We start from the raw sequence: 18,441 nt of genomic DNA, 5'->3' as shown, positions 1-18,441 counted from the left end.
TCAGCACCGTGTCTGTGCGTGCGTGCGTGCATGCGTGCGTATACGTTCGCGATCGCGTGTGTGCGTGTGTCTGTACGTGTGTCTGTACATGTGTGTGTGTGTGTATGCGTGCGTGCTTGCGTTTGTGTGTGTCTGTGTGCGTGTATGCGTGTGTGTTTGTATGTACGCGCGCGGGCACGTGTGTGCGGCTGTGTGTTTATATGTCTGTGTGGAGATTCACTACACTTGGCCTGTGTGGCATAAAACCGCACCGCCGTGTTTCCTGTGATATGTGGTGGAAACTCGCTCCGGAGCAGTAACTCAGTGGAAGGAGGGTTATCCGGGTCTGGTTCCCACCGCTAGAAGTAGTGCGTCCAGAGGTTGGGCTGCAGCGAGGCCTGGGGTCCAGGCTATGACAGGAGACCTCCGGGTCTCGTCCCACCGTTTTAAGACCCCAGAGGTCAGGTCTGACTTGCGGCCTGTGAAAACTAACAAGTCTGGACACGCGGTCAAGGGGAGGGCCAACCTCCCACACGGACCGCTGGGACTGGGGCAGGTTGTAGGGAAATCAGGGCCAGACTATTGCGACGTAACACGTTGGAGAAGGTTAGACATCCGCCTGGTAGTACGATACGTGAAAAAGGACTGGATATGATTTTGGAAATGGTCAGACGTTTTAGACAATATCCGGTATTTTCGTCAGTGACACTAAAGAGATCTTGTTGGAGAGCAGATATTTATATATCCTAACAATGAATTGATATCACAAAGAGAGGAAGACATTTTTAGTAGTCCAAAGGAAACAAACTATTGCTGTTCTGTGGATATAGCTGCGGATTTGGGCCATTTCCTCGTTAATACCCGCTTTCCACTAGGACGGCACTCTCACCGCGCTCTCTATCGACCTAAAAATTTGACATATCGCTCAACGAATTGTATGGAAAACGAATCTTTTCACACTATCTGTGTTTTGTTGTTTTCTCGGTCACACTTTGTATGATATACCCAGTGACAGTGTGATAGCGAAGGTTGTAACACATATCCTATCTACGTAGGTCGCAGGAGAGCGCAGCGCGATCGCTGTCTACTGGAAAGGGGTAAAGAGTCTTAGAGTAAAGAAAGTTGAAAGGAGAACAGGAAGAAGGTACCAAAGTAGAGCTAAATGATGGAAAAGAGAAGGAAGGAAAAAGAAATTCGCTCTAGAGCTCGCGAGATTAACTTTGACTATAGATCTACTCGATTTGACTTCCGTCGAAGTTCGTGAAGTTTGGCACGTTCGCCCTTTGGTACTATTGGCAAGGTGGTCTTGTGGGCAGGGTTGCTGACTTTGAAGCTAAAGGTTCTGGGTTCGAATCTTTAGCAGCAGGCCCCTATGTTGTGCAATAAAAAGAAGCTTTTACACCTTTTCCATACTCTACTGACAGGTGAAAACGAGTGCCTGGCTTTGGTTAAGGACATTCTCTCGGATGGGACGTTAAATGGAGGTTCTGTGGAGAGCCACACCTGACGCACGTTAAAGAACCCGCCGCACTTATCGAGTAGAGTAGGGGTTCTTTCTGGTGTCAGTCGATAAGACCTTACAGTCTGGCCTCTGGTTTGACATTTGGAAAGGGGATGTCAGTCCGTCCACTAATATGCTAAATCTCAAAACACAAACTCCAAGCAGATTTTGGAGTGGGGGATCCTAAAGCTTTATGACAATGTAGCCGAGGTCGCACAGTGGCTGCTAATACCCCCCTCACATTAGGCGCGATTCGATCGGACGACGAGTCTGCGAGCTCTGAATTACGAAGAGGCATGACCCTGATGCCGACGAAGAAATGGCAGAGTTCCCCCTTCCTCGTAATGTAGTGCTCGCAGACTCGTCGATGATCGAATCGCGCCTAATGTGAGGGTGGTGGGGTGATATAAAGAAGCCAGGGGGTCCTAAAACCTTGCAATTTTCCATCCCGACATCTGCTTGGAGAATACTTCAACACTCAAAATGGAATAACAGAAACTTGGCCGCCATAGTCCCACTTCGCGCCGTGTTTTCCTTCGCTATCCACGGCGATCTTTAAACCGCGCGGTGAGTTGATTTGGGAGTTTTGTGGTGCTGATACTGGCGTGAAGCCACTGTCCACACTCACACACACGGGCCCCGGGGATTTCCTGTCTACAGACAACCTGTTCATTTTGGAAGTGGTACAACATCTGACCATTAATCCAGTTTCCATATCTCTGAACGTTTATTTTCAGACTCTAACCAGAGGCTACAAATTCTGAATTCTTACACTTCGACACAATTTCGACGCGAAAAGGACGATAAAGAAATGTTTTTGTGCATGTTTGCCATCAATATGGGAGGGGTTTGCCAGTCCCTGAGTTTGTAGATTACAACGGTACCGTTCAGTTTTCTACTGCACATGTTTTGTATTTCTTGTTCACCGACAAGAAAACATTAAAACACCCCCTCCCTGAAGTCTAGAATGGAATCACCCTCAGAACGACACTTGTCAGACGCCACCTAGCGGTTTGACAATGCAATGACACATCAGATGCTGTAAAACATATCTCAGAACAGGTGCACAGACACAGGTATCTACGCGTCTTGGATCATGGTCAAGACGTGGAACTGTGCCTTAAGCTCAGTGTCTTGAATCATGTTCAAGATGCGAAACTGAGCCGTAAGCTGACCAACTAATAACTTACAAGGACCTAGCACAAATCGTGATAACCCGTTACAAGTAGCATTTTTCTGGACTTAAAGATTCGACTTAGTCTCCAAGCAGATATTAAAAGGCAAAATCATTACGTTTTTCTTGCTGACCCTTCCTGTAAGTTAAATACCTCCATAATTCTCTATTTCTGTTAACTATCCAAAGGAATGTTGAAGACTAGCTATAGGTTAGACCCACCCAGCTATGCTCCATTGAACAGCGTCTGTGTTGGCGTTAACTTTAGACGGCACGTCTTGTCGCCACACAAACAGCCAGAAATGCAAAATAAACATATCCAGTCTTGACTAGTAGCAGGTTGCAAAGGCGATACGAAGTGCTGGAGCTTTTGGCAAGGGAACTGTAACCTTTGAAATGCCATGGCATGTATGGTCTTTCTAATGTTTATCATTTATTATTTTTCTATTTTTCTCTCATTTTTCTTTTCTCATTCTGTTTCAACATACAAAGAAGTTCGAGCTGTTTATCAGGGGGTAGGATCGGAGAGAGAGCAAGTGTTTTAGAGGGAAAGAGCATGTGTGTATGTTTGAGTGAGAGAGTGAGAGAGAGAGAGAAAGAGAGAAAGATAGAGAGACTGAATGACGGAGAGAGAGAAAGATAGAGAGAGGGAGAGGGAGAGAAAGATAGAGAGGGAGAGAGAGAAAGATAGAAAGGGAGAGGGAGAGAGGGAGAGGGAGAGAGAGTGAGATAAAGAAAGGGAAAGAGAGAAAGAGACAGAGAGAAAAACAGAGAGATTTCTCTGAGACCGAAAGGGTCCCAAAACACCCTGAGTAAAGCTATAGGGGGTGAAGTGTGCCATCTCAGATGACGTTGTTTCCCACACACATCCATCACTACATCATCACTTACAGCAGAGTGGTGTTGTGGGTGACGCCGCGGCCGGAGTCGTAACAAAGCGGTTTAATTAGCCCACTATGTAAACCGTTACTGACATGCTGTACGTGTGGTGTACGGGGGAGATGGGCGTGAAGTTAGGACGATGAGAGGGCAGGGGCAAAACAAAGATCATCTTTCTTCGTTTCGCATACTCTAACCGGTGAACCGCCTCTAGGCTAAATGGCACACCAGTTTTGCACAGTAACTACAAACTGCTGTAGACCTCACATAGAAGATGTGTGGCCCGAGGGCGATTGGAGTGGGGATGAGCGGCGCTTTATGCACTATCTGGTGTGAGAAGGACTCTTACTTTTAACTTAAACAGTAATACATGTACAATCAACAGGGATGCTAGCCTCCATAGCAGGCTCTCTAGGCCTTTTTCCCCCCGGTCAGCAGCAAAAGCGACCCAGTACAAAAAAAACAAAAACAGCAAAAGTGTATTATGAGCCCCAAAAAGAAAAAGGCCCAGAGAGCCTACTATGGAGCATAAAGGGACACATGGTGCTTCATGGCACTTTTTGACAACTTACTGACGCGAGGTTACGTCAAGTCGATTGGTCATATTCTGAATCACAACATTCCGTTCTGAGGAGGTCCGTCATAAGGACTGCAACCCTTACCAGTAGGAGAGAGAAAAATGTGCAGCGATTCGAACCCCCGACCCCCAGCCACAGAAGCAGTGCTACTGAACGCTAGATGACACACACGGCTCAGACGTCTGTTGTTGGTTCTCCCTTGAAGTTGTCCGTCTGTGTTTGACTTTCCCTACCCAATTATTCCCTCCGTTGGTCCGCACGTCAGCACCTACAATAGTGTTATTTCTGGTGAACAGTCGGGCCTGTACGCCTACTTACTGTAACGGTACTTAAACCCGCATGTAGCCTCCAGCAGGTCGTCCTACGGGGGTACGAGAATAGTAGAATTTGTGTCAAAAACTCGTGAAATAGGCCAGGGAAGTCAGTCCATGCTAAGTTTAGGGCGCGGTCACATAGGTCGTGCGATCGTCAGACGATCTTGATACCATAGGATTTTCAAGCAGGCCGACAGAACCAGACACAATGACATGGACCCAAAACAGCATTTTGTGTACCAAGACAGTTGAACTTTGCAGGAGACGTACATTTTTGTCCCACAAAATGCCCGAAGTTAGCGATCGTACGACGATCGCACGACCTATGTGGCCGCGTCCTATTGTTCCCCCTCCGGAACGTTGGCTGTGCGGCCGGCCGACTTCTCTGGTAGCAAAACTCCACTGGTAAATTAGCCAGTCTTGTAGAGACTACGGTAACGGTGCTTAAACCCGCCCGTACTCCGCATGCCTGGTCACCCCCACTTACACAGACTCAGGCGGACATTGTCCGTTCACCTTTTACTCTACCCCAAGGAATGGAAGTATGGCTATTAGAGCGCCTAGTCCATTGGTTGGTAACCCTGTTTCTGTCAACCAAGAGGTTGTGAGTTTGTGAGTTGGAATCTTGGCTTTGTCGCTCACCCCCGACATGCACACTACTATAAATGGTTGCAGTCCTTATGACAGGACGTTAAGCCGTGGTTTACCAGTAATAATGTTCATTGTGTTTTAATCTCCAAGCAGATCCTACGTTGCCATAAGATAGTAACAAAGCTGAACAAGGAGTATAGCCGACCAAAGGTCAACAAGGGACCAGTCCCTGTTTGACTCCCTTTGGTCGGCTATACTCCTTGTTCAGCTTTGATTGATACTGAAGAAGTTTATTTGCAAGTTCGTGCCCGAGGGCTAATTGCAAGTACATGGTATAAACATAGTGATACTATCTTATGGCAACGTAGGATCTGCTTGGAGATTATTGCGTTTGTCGACAAGGGGAATTTCCCCGGTACATTGAACCTGTAAATACTATGTATACTACATCACCATCCGAAATGATAAAGACAATCCTTTACAACAGCGAATTGGGCGGTGAAACAGCAAACTTTTCGTCCTGACGTGTCATCCCATTGGGAGAAGGGGAGGCCTGTGCCGTCATGTACCTGTTCTCACCACTAGCTGTGATTTAAACAGCGATGATGGCCAAATGTTTTCTTTCGTATCATTAAAAACGAGAAAACAGCTGCCGTACGTTGTTTATAGACAGGGTCGTGTTTTGGTAACATTTACATCTTGACCGTGAACTTGTACTGGGCGTGGTCGGGACCTTAAGTCTGTCCTTTAGTGATGATGATGATGATGGTAATGAATGGTTCATTAGAAATCCCTTGCAGCATGTTACCTGAAGTGCGGATTCTTTACAACAATCGTAGTCAATACAGCACTAGTTCTAGAATGTAGTTCATTATCTTATAGTCAACTGTATATCAAAACGTTGCAATAACAGTTGAAATCTTTGACATTTATGAAACGTGCATCGTGTAGCGATAATCTAAAAAACAACACGGAAATCCTTAGAAACATTTAGCATTTAAAAGACACACTATGTAGGGTATGGGAGAATTCTTTAGTCGGTCAGTCCCGTTTTCCTGAATTCGACGAGAGTGTCCACTGATAACTGACCGAGTCACAGAGTCCTTGTGGTGGGAAGGAAGTGTGGTCTTGTGGTTAGGCTTGGAATCAAAAGGGTCTGGGTTCGAAACCCAGTAATGTGTAAGGCATATTGGGAAAACGTTTTCACTCGACGCAGGTGAAAATGAGTTGTACCTAGCTTCTGTAACTTGTAAGGACACCCTCGGAAAGGACGTTAAATGGAAGGAGGTCCTGTGTTTGGGTAAAGCTACATCCTTCAGTCGAGCACGTTGAACTTGAAGCTGCCACACGTATCGAAAAGAGAACGCGTCCTGTCACGGTGTTTGGATAACTTTTCATCTTGACCGTGAACTTGCAAAGGGCGTGGCCGGCATCTGAAGCCCTGCCATGGTCTGATGGGGATACCTGATGAGGACTGACCCGGTCAAGGTTGGTCCAGCTAACTAGTTCTCATTTAGCCACAGGATGAATGCTGAGGTCTTAAAAAGCATCAACGCAAAGAGGCCTAAATATAGCCCCCATACTGGCTGTCCGCCAACATTTACTGTTCAACCCACACGGTTGGAGTTTGGTCAAATATTTTTTTTTCTTTCATTTGTACGTTTTTAATCAGGAAGCCATTTCCAACTCTTGTGATGTGTTGCCGTTTTTGTGATGATTGTAGTCGTCCATAAAACTTTTAAAAACAGAGAAGAGCCAATGCATGTAATCTGCACATTGCGTCACAATATACACAATGTGAATGTAGTGACTAGATCTATTACATTTACATCGGGATAGGGGAAGGCTTCCTGTTGAGTGAATGTATTATAGATAAATGGCTGAATGAATTAAAGAACGAAGACAGGAAAAAAGGGAGGGAGGAAGAAAGAAAGGAAGGAACGAACCATTGAATGATAGAAAGAATCACTGAAAGAAGGAGGGAAGAACGAATGAACAAATGATTTTCTCGCTATCTATAAGTATAAGTTTATTGACACCCCAGTCCGTGTCCTCACGCTGAACCCTGATAGCAGAGGGGGTACCGATCATTGCTCGGTTCGCTTCACCCCCCTAAGGTGATAATGATGATGGAGCCCGTGAGAAATCCTGACTTTGCTCAAACCTGACGACACTTTCTTTTTAACTTTTCGTAGCTGCGTTGAAAATGTAGTGCAGGAAGATTTCAGTTTCTAAGTTAGTTAGTTTGTAAGTTAGATAGTTTTTTGTGGCGAGTTACTTGCAAATGGCAGCATAAGTCTGGAGGATTCAACGAAGGAGTAATAAGAAGTCATGACTGACGTAAAGGTCACGTAAGGTCAAACAGCACCGCGGCTCGTCTGTCTGTCCTAGTCAGGCGCACGGTCCGTTGCTAAGGACGTTCTTAGGCGACTTAATAATGCTTATAGGGACTGATGTATGGCTGCGACATGTTGGCTACATTTTTGATATGGCAACAGCTAAAAAAAACCTTCCCCAACCCCCACACCGGCCCACGCTGACAGAAATTACAGTACAATTAACCAAATATAGGAAGAATACTTTGTCAGGAGAGTTAAGCCACGACTGTGGGCTTCAAGGGAATGTTACCCTTCCCGCGGTTTTCTCTCAGTGGACACTTACTCCTGTATAATTTTGCCAAAATCTACGATCCATGGCCTATAAACACACAACACTACTTCTTTACTAGTCTCCAGCCAGATTCCACTGTGCCATGAGATGGTATTAAAGCTGGCCAAGGAGTGAAGCCAGCCAAAGGGAGTCAAACGAGCACCGGTCGCAAACACACTCCTGACCGGCTCATTCCTCTGCCAGCTTTTGATACTATCCTATGCTACCGTAGGCTCTGCTTGGAGATTACTTCTTTACTATACACACCGCATTTTATCGCCAATCAGATGGTGTGTGGACGATTGTAACGTTTTCTAGCTGCCGGGCTATCCTATCTGACCAGATTTAATGACAGATGTCAGTCAAGTACGGCATTCTGAAAACGTTACATCTTCCACCCAACATCTGCTTGGAGATAGCCCGAGGTCTTGAATGCCGTTCACCCCGTCAACTGTCCCAACGCGCCTGTAAAGGGACCTGGAGGGGGTTCAGCAAATGCCGAATCATGGATCCGTCCTTAAAGGTTTTAGAATTCAGTATTCTAAAACCTTTACAGTGATCTGAAATTATCCTTAAACTGGTGCCATGCTGCATTCTTACGTTTCTCAATATTTCTGTATACTCCCCAACGAAAGTAGTCTTTCCTTTATTCCTTTAATTAATAGGGACATTGAAGCTTCCGTTGCTGGCTTTGACGCAGAACAGGTTGCACAGAAACCCCCTACCACACCCTCCCGCAGACGGTCTCAGTAGCCGTGCGGTCTGAAGGTCGCCGCACCTGACTCCGTCCCGTTCCGTTAGTGTGTCACCGCAGCGCGCTCCTGGTGTCCTCGGGCTGCCTCCTCACCCGTCCCGCCGATACTACAGCCTCACCACGGTACCGTCCCGGCCTCATCTCGGAAGTTTTCCTTCGTGGAGTTTGTTTTCCGTGGGATGTAGCGAGGTCTGCAGTTCACCGGGAAGGGCCGCGACAAGCCCGGCGGGCCGGATCACACAGGTAACCGACGGGTCTGGTCTAGATTAACGGTGTTCGTTAGGGTGACCTTTCGCCACGTCCTGCATGCGGCACTGTTACAAATAAGGCCACACCAATTTAATTCGCTAGTTCTTGGATCTAACACGTAATGATGCACTGAAGCTAAACGGTATTTGAAAATTAAAGCGGAGGAATCTAAGATTGAGGACGAAGTATGACGTTTTTATGCCAGCTGATAGTACCATTAATGATAACAGTTTATTGCAAATTCTTGCCCGAGGGCTAATTGCAGGTAACATAAAAAGGGAAAAATAGCGTAGAACAGTATAGAATGTATCTACTCTAGTCTAAAAGCTAACTCTAAACTGTAACTTGTTGGGTTCGACTTCTTTTCCTGAGACAGTGGAAGACGAAAGATTCGCTACTGCTCGCGTTTTGTTAGCCAACTACACCGGACTATCCCCACTCTTCTCGATAAGTGTGTTGGGTTATTTTACGAGCAGAAGTTGGACGCTTAGGGCTTACAGCTGAAGTTCTATCGTACAAGGGGCAGCGGCTTTGTGTCACCATTCAAAATTACACATTCAACATGAAAGCAAGGTGCATGTAGCGATGCTCATCTGCTTGGTGTTAAGTCTGAGATGAAAGTCTCTACCTTGGTACACGCAGTTTCAGGGGGTGGATATAGCCAGGTTCAACTTTTCTTTTCAGCCCTCCTTTTTCTCCTTGACTTCTTCTTAAATTTTCACTTGAAAATGCTCGGAACCAATGAAATGAATAAATGTGGCCTAACCCTCCGAATGTCGAGAGTTGTTACACTTGAATGAAAGGCGTTATTGTTAGTAGGAGCGGCTTTGCGTGCACATGTTGGTCACTAGAACGTTACCAGACCACGGGGTGCTATTTCCAAGTTGGATAACATTGCAACAAAAACGTTACTAATGTAGCAGGTAGGAAAATAACGCTACCAACACCGGAACTGCGTGTGGCAGAGGCTACAGATGTGGCGAAACGACTGTAAGGTTTTGTTACAAGGCGTGATCTCTTGCGATAGTCAGCCGCGAGTTTGTACAAGTGAGACACTTAGGAAAAACGCCAAGTGTAAGAGAATGAAAGAATGCAACAGTGAGTAACGGAGTGTGTAAGCGAATGCCTTTTTTTACCCATACATGTACTAGTACTAAGATGCCTCGTGAAAGAATGAATAGGCAAATGATTTTGGGATGAAGTAGCTAATAGAAATGGACTCCCACTTTATCTTATATCAATGAAAAAGGCGCCCTACGCCTTAATCTATCCACCGTACCACAACGTTTTGTGTTCTGTCGCTGTTGCCTGGCGATGACCTTGACAGATGACCTTGACGGCTGACCTTCAGGGCTGAGGTCGCCCCGTCTCTTTTATCATGAAAATGAAGGGCAAACTTGCATCAAATTAGTTTCTGGTGACTGACCTGGGTTAGTCTCGGATTGCAGGCGTTTGGGTGGGCTCGAACACATTCCAACGAGTCATAATACCATGAAATGTCTGTGATTTTTGTTACATATCTACAGTCAAACCGGTACTAGTGTTTACCATTGGATTGCCTAGGGCCCACGCGGCCACTCTTTGGTGATATCTTAGTTATTCTCCGCCGATCCGAACACATACCAAGGAGCACATTGCACATACTGAGAAATCCCCAGTTTTGCCGACCATTTCTTAGTTGTGACAATTTTCTTCCGCAGTTCAAATTAGTGCTGACTACTTTTGTTTCCTTCTTTAATGGTTCTCATTTAACCAGCTGTACATGTTAAAACGGCTGTGCTTTACAACTATCCGGCTTTGTCAAAAGCCTGATCGATGAGGAGCGAGATTACCTGTCTGGTCGGATTTCCTGTAATCAGCAGTGACAGTATAGGCTCGTCTGACCACTGGCCACCTTGTCTCAATCACGTGATTTCGGATGCTGAAACAATGAACCACCTAGCACCTTTTTGTTGAACTGCAACATCAAAGTGCTCGGAGTGCTGGAGTTAAATTGCGTAGCACGGTATCCAGCCGTATTATGGCTCCTGAGTCTCTAGCCTGATTAAATCTCGCTTATAGCAACCCGCCCAACATCCACCGGCCTACTGGGAGGGGCCAGTAACAGCAGAGTTTGTATTACACAGACTACCGAGTCTTTTTTGCAAGCGCTTTTCGTAGAAAAGAAACCCTGTCTTGATATCTGCATCTAGTAATCGACTGAATGGACCCAATCAGTACCACCAAATATTACAGATTTCACAAAATCTTAAGTGTTAAAAGCGACGGACGCATCCTCGAGTCCACACACGTTAAACTTTCTCATGGAAGTAAAACGCATGAACTTGAGGAGTCGTCACGATCATCATGATCTACATAGCTGTGTGCACATTCCGGGGGGTGTAGGGTTCCCGGGGGGTAGGCCCCGGGGGCGGGGGTGGCTGACCTCGGGTTGGGGTCACGGTCAAAGGCGGCTGACGCGGTCTGGGTGGCGCGCTGACACATGGGAAGGGAAAATCCAATTTAGCTTATCAGGTGACGGGAAGCAACTCTTCTGTGACAAGATAAAGTTAAGGCTGAATCCCTGAGAGTTATTCCATATATCTGACTCTATCAAAATGCGACATAAACGACTATCATATACTGTAATCCCCTAAAAAAGAGTCTTCCCTAACGCTAATTTAGCATTATTTGTGTATATTTTTACGTGTCGTTAACCTAACTCGATCCACCACCAGCTCGGTGTCCAGAGGCTATCTGCCATAACCACTACACTTGATATGAGTGGCTGTAGTAGAGGCTTTTATAATGTTCTTTGCTTGACTTCGCCTTCCGACTAGCACGTGAGGCTGGTTTTGGGATCTTATGGGGCTTCGCCTAGGTTTGCAGCCTGACCGCTGAAGAAGCGAGTTTTAGGCCACGGGAGGAACTTCCCCACTTATCCCGATGGTTTGCTTTTTTCTTTGCCAAGAGCTTTCACTGGCTTGAATGTCTTTCTTTAAATTTGATCTCCACCTTGATTTCCTTCGCCACACGTCTGCTCGGAGATCCCCTTGGCCGTGACCCGCCGTGACCCGTCGCCGACCCCGCGTCACCAGAAAATCGTTTCTCGCGCTGAAGCAGCGAGCGGAACTAATAGTTTCCTTACCCTGGAGACCGTGTGGGTGTGGCGTCGGATGGTGGAGTGGTTAGGCTGGGGGGTACGGGATGGAGACGGCACGGGCTTGATTTCGGGTATTGCTGGCTGAACGTTGTGTTCCTCATACCGGACTTTCTTCACTCCAGTCAGGTGTTAATTAAAATGGGTACCTGAACTCGGTTGGGAGGGTGTGTGTGTTCGTCTCCGCCTTATAGTTTATACCGTGCCCTACACACAACCCTGCCCCGTCGTTCTCAGCAAGAAGACTGTACCCTTTACTTAACGCTGACCACCGGTGGAGCGACACGACCTCCTCGGACGACCTCTCATCTTCCCCCGCCGACCCCACTGAACCTTGACGGTGAAGCAGTACGGGAGGGCCGGCGTTGGACCGACCTGACCTCGTCGGCCGACCTCTCACCCGCCCCCGCCGGCCCTACTGACCCAGGGCGGTGCGGGCAGGAATGCGGGAAATGCGCGTCCTTTTCCTGTAGCCATTTCCAGACCCGCGAGGCCATCATTCCTTACATGACGGGAAACCTTACACGTGTTGTAAGGTGTGGATGGATAACTCTACTGTGCCGATTAAGTCGCCAAGCAGAGGTTGTGGCGGAGGATCGTAACGGTTTCTGACAACCGGGCTTCCTTGTTGGGCTAATCTACAAACAGATATTGGGATCGGTGTGATTTTCAGAGATGTCCGGAAGGACGAAAACGTCACAATCCACGTGCACAATCATTACTAGATCTGTCCTTGGTTTTCAGCTTTGTACTGGTGTCTGTCAGACTCGTTTGGGTTTCCTGAAGAAGAAAAAAAATACTTGGCCAATTATTAGCCAAAAAGTCCAGGGCGTGGTGGCTACAGCTAACTCCTTTGGCACATGAGCGAGGGAATACATCATTTTGACGGATTCTTATAATACAACATTTTGAGGTACCAAAATGAAATGAAAACTGATTTTTAAGTTCTTCTATAGTGGAAGATCAAAGCAACAATACATTAGATTATAAGCAGCTAAATGCTTCGTCCTAGAACGGGTAACTTCTAATTCCTTAGCATTTCTGTCCAAAATTCAGACAGATTTGAAATAATCATGAATTCATATAGCGAGAAAACGCTACAAACATGTACAAGCATATTCTTCTTTATTGGAGTTGCAACAAAACAAAACTAGAGTCACTAGATAGCTATCTACATCTTCTTTTTTTACTGTTGTAATGGTACAGTTTAAGACAGATGGTGACACCTTGAGATGTAACTAAATCTGGTTACTCCCAAGGACATCCCTGGTTTAAGACGCGCCTTAAGGAAGACCTTCCGTTCTGACATTGACGTATGTCCTTGAGTTCTCTGTCTGAGTGACTTGCGTGGGAAATCTGTCTTCTCCCGGACTTCTGGATAAGCTAGGCGGGAATGTGGTGTGGACTTCAAGACTTTCTTGCTGAGTTCTAGGTTCGAATCCTTTTAACAGGCCTACATAACAGGCCCCCATATGGATGGGTTACCGATACGAAACCGTTTTTTTTTCTTGGTACATAATACTCAGCAAATTTGGTGATCGTGAACCATGCCGTTTTGAAAGAACGAAAAAATGGGGTGGTCGAATAACCCCCCCCCCAAAGACCGGTCTAAAAGAGTTAACCGCACGCGTGTTCTTAGCCAGGTAGTGTGGACAGGTGTAACAGTGACGTCAGGTCAGGTGAGAACCACCTCAGGTACACAAGGGCCAGGTGTGGGCCACGGTCCGTGAAGATGGCGCCCCACTAGAGTCCTTAACTTACTCAGACACATCTTGCGAACATGAACTTGGAGAGCCAATAGCTTGGACCATGTGACAGGAAAATATCAGACGTCATCCGCATTATTGAGATTGAGTGGCCTCACGTTGTGACGTTGCTAAGATAAATAAATGGACCCCGAAAGTGCACTCTCGGCTACAGTACATGTATCAGTTTACAGGCTGGAGGGAGTTATGCACCAAGTATGTTTCGGCTGAGCGAATCTTACGGCTGCTTCTGGTGCTTTTCTCAGGCCCCCTTTCCACTAGACGGCGATCGTGCTGCGCTCTCACTGCGACCTAAATAGGATATGTGTAACCTCCGCTTTTGCACTTGGTACATCATACAAAACGTAAAAGTGTGACTGAGAAGACAACAAAACACACAAAGTGTAAAAAAATTCGTTTCTTTTCTATAGAATTCGTTAAATGTTCTGTCAAAAACTAGGTCGCAGAAAGAGCGCGGCGAGAGCGCCGTCCAAGTGGAAAGGGGGTATAAGCGCTGTGTTCAGCTGGTGGGGTAGGAAGATACGGAAGATTTATTGTGACTTTCGTAATTTATAAACTACAAAATAGGGATACAGATTAAATCTTAAAATTCTACTGACTAATTAAACAATATAGGATAAAAATCTTTAGACAATCAACGTGACTGTCATTATCTTTTCTAATAATAAAGCCATGTTTTATGTAAGTCCTAGACCTAGACTGAGAGTTCGAAGCTTACAGATGTGCCCAAGCAAATTAAACATTTTCCTAACATCTGGAGCGTTTTTCAGCTCTGTGTTCATACAGGTGTGGAGGTCTGAGGTATTCGCATAGGGTGTATCCTTCCTAGATCTTCCTAGGATCGTTCACTGATTGCGATTTGGGCTAGAAGTTCCACGTTACCGTCTTAGCTACTAGTAATAGTTCTCACGCAGGTTGTCGACACGAAACGCAAACGACTTGTCCAGACGGGTAGATAGCCTAATCTCCAAGCAGATCCGACGATAGCATACAATAGTCTGTCAAAGGTGTGAATACTGGACACTTTATTCAGCGTATTAGCTATCATTTATTAGTTTGTAGTTAGCTAATCTTCCTAGACTTCAAATCATAAACGGCCTAGGAGTCTCCGGTAGCCGATGCACACTCCTTGGTCGTATGCACTCCTTTGCCAGCGTTTGATGCTATCTCATGCTACCGTAGGATCTGCTTGGAGATATAGTTAGCCTCCCTTGCAGGCTCCACGGCATTTAGGCTCTTTCCTGATGACAATTAAGGTTCTGTTACACTCGGTTTCTATGGGGGCTGTCAACAACCAACCGAGTACAACTGGTATGCCTTCAGTTAAAAAGCCAGACTCATAGAGCCTGCTTATGATGCCGCAGACGCATTTCCAAACTGGGCCCCGGCCGGGATGTTTGCAGGAGCCAAAAATGAAAGTGTTTATCAAGCAATATCTCCTGTTCTTTGCTTTTTGTTGCACGTTTATTGTGCACATTTCAGTCCCAGAATCTGCCCGGCCGGGCCACGGTTTGGAAATGTGACCGTAGCCCGAGGAGGTAAGCACCGTCCTGCATGTCCTGGTTAATTCCCGTCCACTCCGGATGAGACCACCGGCGGGCTGCACAACATAGTCTCTAAGCAGACCCTACGGTGCCTTAGAAATAGTATCAAAGCTGGTAAGGGACTTACTTAGTTTAACGGCACCAGGTGCCCATTTGACTCCCTTTGGCCGGCTATCTCCCTTTGGCCGGCTATACTCCTTTGCCAGCTTTGATACTATCTCTTTAGGCACCGTAGGCAGGGTCTGCTTGGAGACTAGCACAGCAGGCAGCGGACGTGAAGCAGCAAACACCACCAATCCGAGCTGACATGAAATAACCAGTCTACAGTAAACGCTGTCCAATTATCGTCGGTTAAAACTCGGTCCCGTGCCTGAAACAACGGGAGGTTTTGCTAGCCTCCACCAGGTCTTTCTAAGTGGTCATGGATGGTAGAATTAGCCTGGGTACCATCCGTATTCTACCGGGCTCCTTACACTCACTACCTACGCCAAAAAAGGTGAATATTATTATAACAATTGTAATAATTTACCAGAAACTTCAATCCACGGGAAGGGTATCAGTACTAGTTCTCATCGGAGAATGAAGCCCTACAATTAGGAAACATCCCTAGCAAGTTATTTCTCCAGCCAGCGTAGTTTGTCAGGTAGAGACCAAACTTAAATGCTATGCAGGTTCACGTTGTTCACTCGGCTTTGAAAAAAAAGAGAGACAGAATTAGAAGAAGTAGCCTGATTAAATCTCGCTTATAGCAGCCCATCCAACATCCGCCGTCCTCCCCTGGACAGCAGAATTTATTTTACACAAACTATAGAAGAAGGTGCCGACGAGAACAGACCCCTGTCCCGACTAGAGGCCTTAAGTTTCCGTTGGTCGCGTCAGGCCATATCTCTTCGCCTCAAGACAAACGTCTTAAACCTGACCTTGATCTATCTTAGACCCGGATATCCTCGGAGACTGAGGATCTCTCGGTGCGCGCGTCTTGCGATGATAAGACCTGTCACCACGATCCTTCCACTTCGGCACCATCTGGCGTCACCAGACCAAACCAATTAAGACATCTCTGCCGAACGTCGCAGCCAATCAGACGCACGTTACCATGGCGACTGATCGACGTCTGACAAATCAGACGCACGTTGCCATGGCGACCAATCTATCTGTGGCCAATCAGGCGTATCGGCGTACAGCTATCTCTTCTGACAGGTTTTATCTTGCACCCAGTCCGTAGTAAGAGTTGGTCTGGTGGTAGTGTGTTACGCGTGGCTGTAGTCTGTCCAGACATAACGGACACAGACAGACGGAGGGAGGGAAAATTGCTCCAGCGGATTTTGCAGGTTGTTGCCGGTTGACCCGACTCGGCGCGGGGCCAGGCTTTTTTTTTACGTCGCCGGTTGGCGGTGTGTGGTCGGCCGGAAAGGGGCGCGGATGTTGGCGGGCGGAGAGCGACTTGTTCCCGGCGGGAGTGCCGCGGTGTGGCCGGGGATGCTGGTGAGTGGTTAGCTTCGATGCCAGACTGTTTCCTGGACCTGCACTCCTGCACAGGCCCACGAACAAAACAGGCCAGCTCCTCTACTCTCCAAGCAGAGGTTGGGTAGCGTAGATATGGTAGTAGTCGAAAAAATTACACGGGCGCTCAAGACTTCAAGAGGTCCTGGAAACACTCTGGCATCTAGGCTAAATGAGTGTCCTGACGTAGTCTCTACCAAGGAGGTTGAAAAAAAAAACTCCTTGTTTCTACCAGAGTGACTGCGCTGGCTGTTACAGGTAGAATAATTTACCATGGAAGTTTTGCTACCAGAGGAGTTTGTTGGATGCGCAGCATTAACTTAAACGTGAAACTGACCCAGGCCCATCTCCCGAATTCTACGATCCCCGTACCCCCGTAGGAAAGCCTGGTGAAGGCTAAGCCTGGATGCCAGACTGTTTCCTGGACCTACGCAGACCAGGTCCTCAGATCATCAACACAGGCTTATCGGTCTCAGGTCCAACATGCCCCCAAGGAAAGTTTTACCATAGACGTCATAGACACCCCTGCATATCTGCACCGGAGCCGAGGAGCTGGCATGTGCAGGTCCTGGAAACACGTTTGGCATCTAAATTTAGGTTCTGCGTGGCGTAGTCGTTGTCTCATCACCTCGTCTCCAAGTAGACGTTGTGAGGGAAGACCCTCCAAACATTCACATGTTTTGGCCTCCCAGTGTTTCGCACTATCGACTACTCCTTTTATCAATCGGTTTAATGGGTTAAAGCACCAAATGAGTAGGCTGGACTAGAGATTTTAGATTTCCAGACACTGAAGTTTCGAATGGTCTCCCTGAGGTTAGGCAACCTGGTACCCACAGAGTCTGTCTAATAGCGGCGTCCACAAGAAACAGAATCGTACCTCCTATCATCTGCTTGGAGATAGGTGATTTGAGGACACGGTGTCAGAACCAAGCATAAGGGCAAATAACCCCAAAGTTGCGTAACAGTAGTCTTACTGTAACTGTTGATAACAAACTCCATTAGTCTTATCTTTACATCTTCCTGTACAAATCAGCTTGAACTTAAACTTCTTGTGGTTTACTTTCGTCTTCAACGCACTTTCCATAAATACCGCACCGATACTAAAGTGTTCGTGAATGCTGTGCTTAACGGGCCATGATGTCATAATGACGTATATTAAGTTGTCATCAGTACCGCCCACTTTGAGCTAACAATATCAAAGTGCAGTTAAGTTTGTTTATGTTGCTTTAATCATATACCAGATTCTTATGCCCGTTGTATTTTCCAGCTAAGCGTATCTTTTTAAAACCGAGAACAAACAAGTTAACTTGTTTTGGCCTAGGAAATAATCGAACTTTGTTGTAATCCGCTCGTAATCCATCGCAAAACGCGATAACGATTGTGTCGTAAATGTCATGAGCGGGCGCAAATGTCGTAAAATGGAAACCGTAAAGCGAGCTGTTTTTTCGCAACGTATTTGAATCTTTCGAGGACAAAGTATAGCCTGATATCCACCTTTGAGTTAGGTTGTCTTCCTAACGGTCACTAGTCTTGCCTACAGACAGAGTAAGAGACAATGGACCGATCCCAAAACCCCACCCCTGTTCGATCATGGTTCTATTTCGAACACCTCCGTCAAAAATAGCCATTTCTGTCCAATGAGGCAGTTTTTGACGGAGGTGTTCGAAATAGAATAGGGGGTTCTATTTGTTCGATATGGCGTTCGGCAGGATCGGTCCATTGAGAAACCAGTCTTAAAGCTGTTCATGACTAGACACCAGGACAAAGATGCCATCCATAGGATGGGCTTTGTGTGGTCCAACTTCTTAATAAGGCTTAATT

The 18,441-nt window shown here is 46.6% G+C and overlaps 1 protein-coding gene across 3 annotated transcripts in view; it reads left to right on the top strand.

Annotated features, from left to right (window-relative positions):
* The window catches only part of LOC118425942 (carbohydrate sulfotransferase 1-like), a 52,279-nt gene that overhangs the window by 10,536 nt on the left and 23,302 nt on the right, over window positions 1-18,441 (top strand). The window contains exon 1 of one of the 3 annotated variants that reach the window (XM_035835111.1): window positions 8,468-8,662. The exons of 1 other annotated variant lie outside the window; for it this stretch is intronic. The gene's annotated coding sequence lies outside the window, so the exon portion shown is untranslated. Of the gene's footprint in view, window positions 1-8,467; window positions 8,663-16,347; window positions 16,603-18,441 lie in introns of those variants that run through there. One more of the 3 variants, XM_035835110.1, reaches the window with a different exon arrangement.

This window comes from Branchiostoma floridae, chromosome 11 (assembly GCF_000003815.2).
Source record: "Branchiostoma floridae strain S238N-H82 chromosome 11, Bfl_VNyyK, whole genome shotgun sequence".
In the NCBI taxonomy this organism is placed as follows: Eukaryota; Metazoa; Chordata; class Leptocardii; order Amphioxiformes; family Branchiostomatidae; genus Branchiostoma; species Branchiostoma floridae.
Note: the sequence above shows the minus strand (reverse complement) of the source record. Positions and strands in the feature narration are given on the sequence as shown.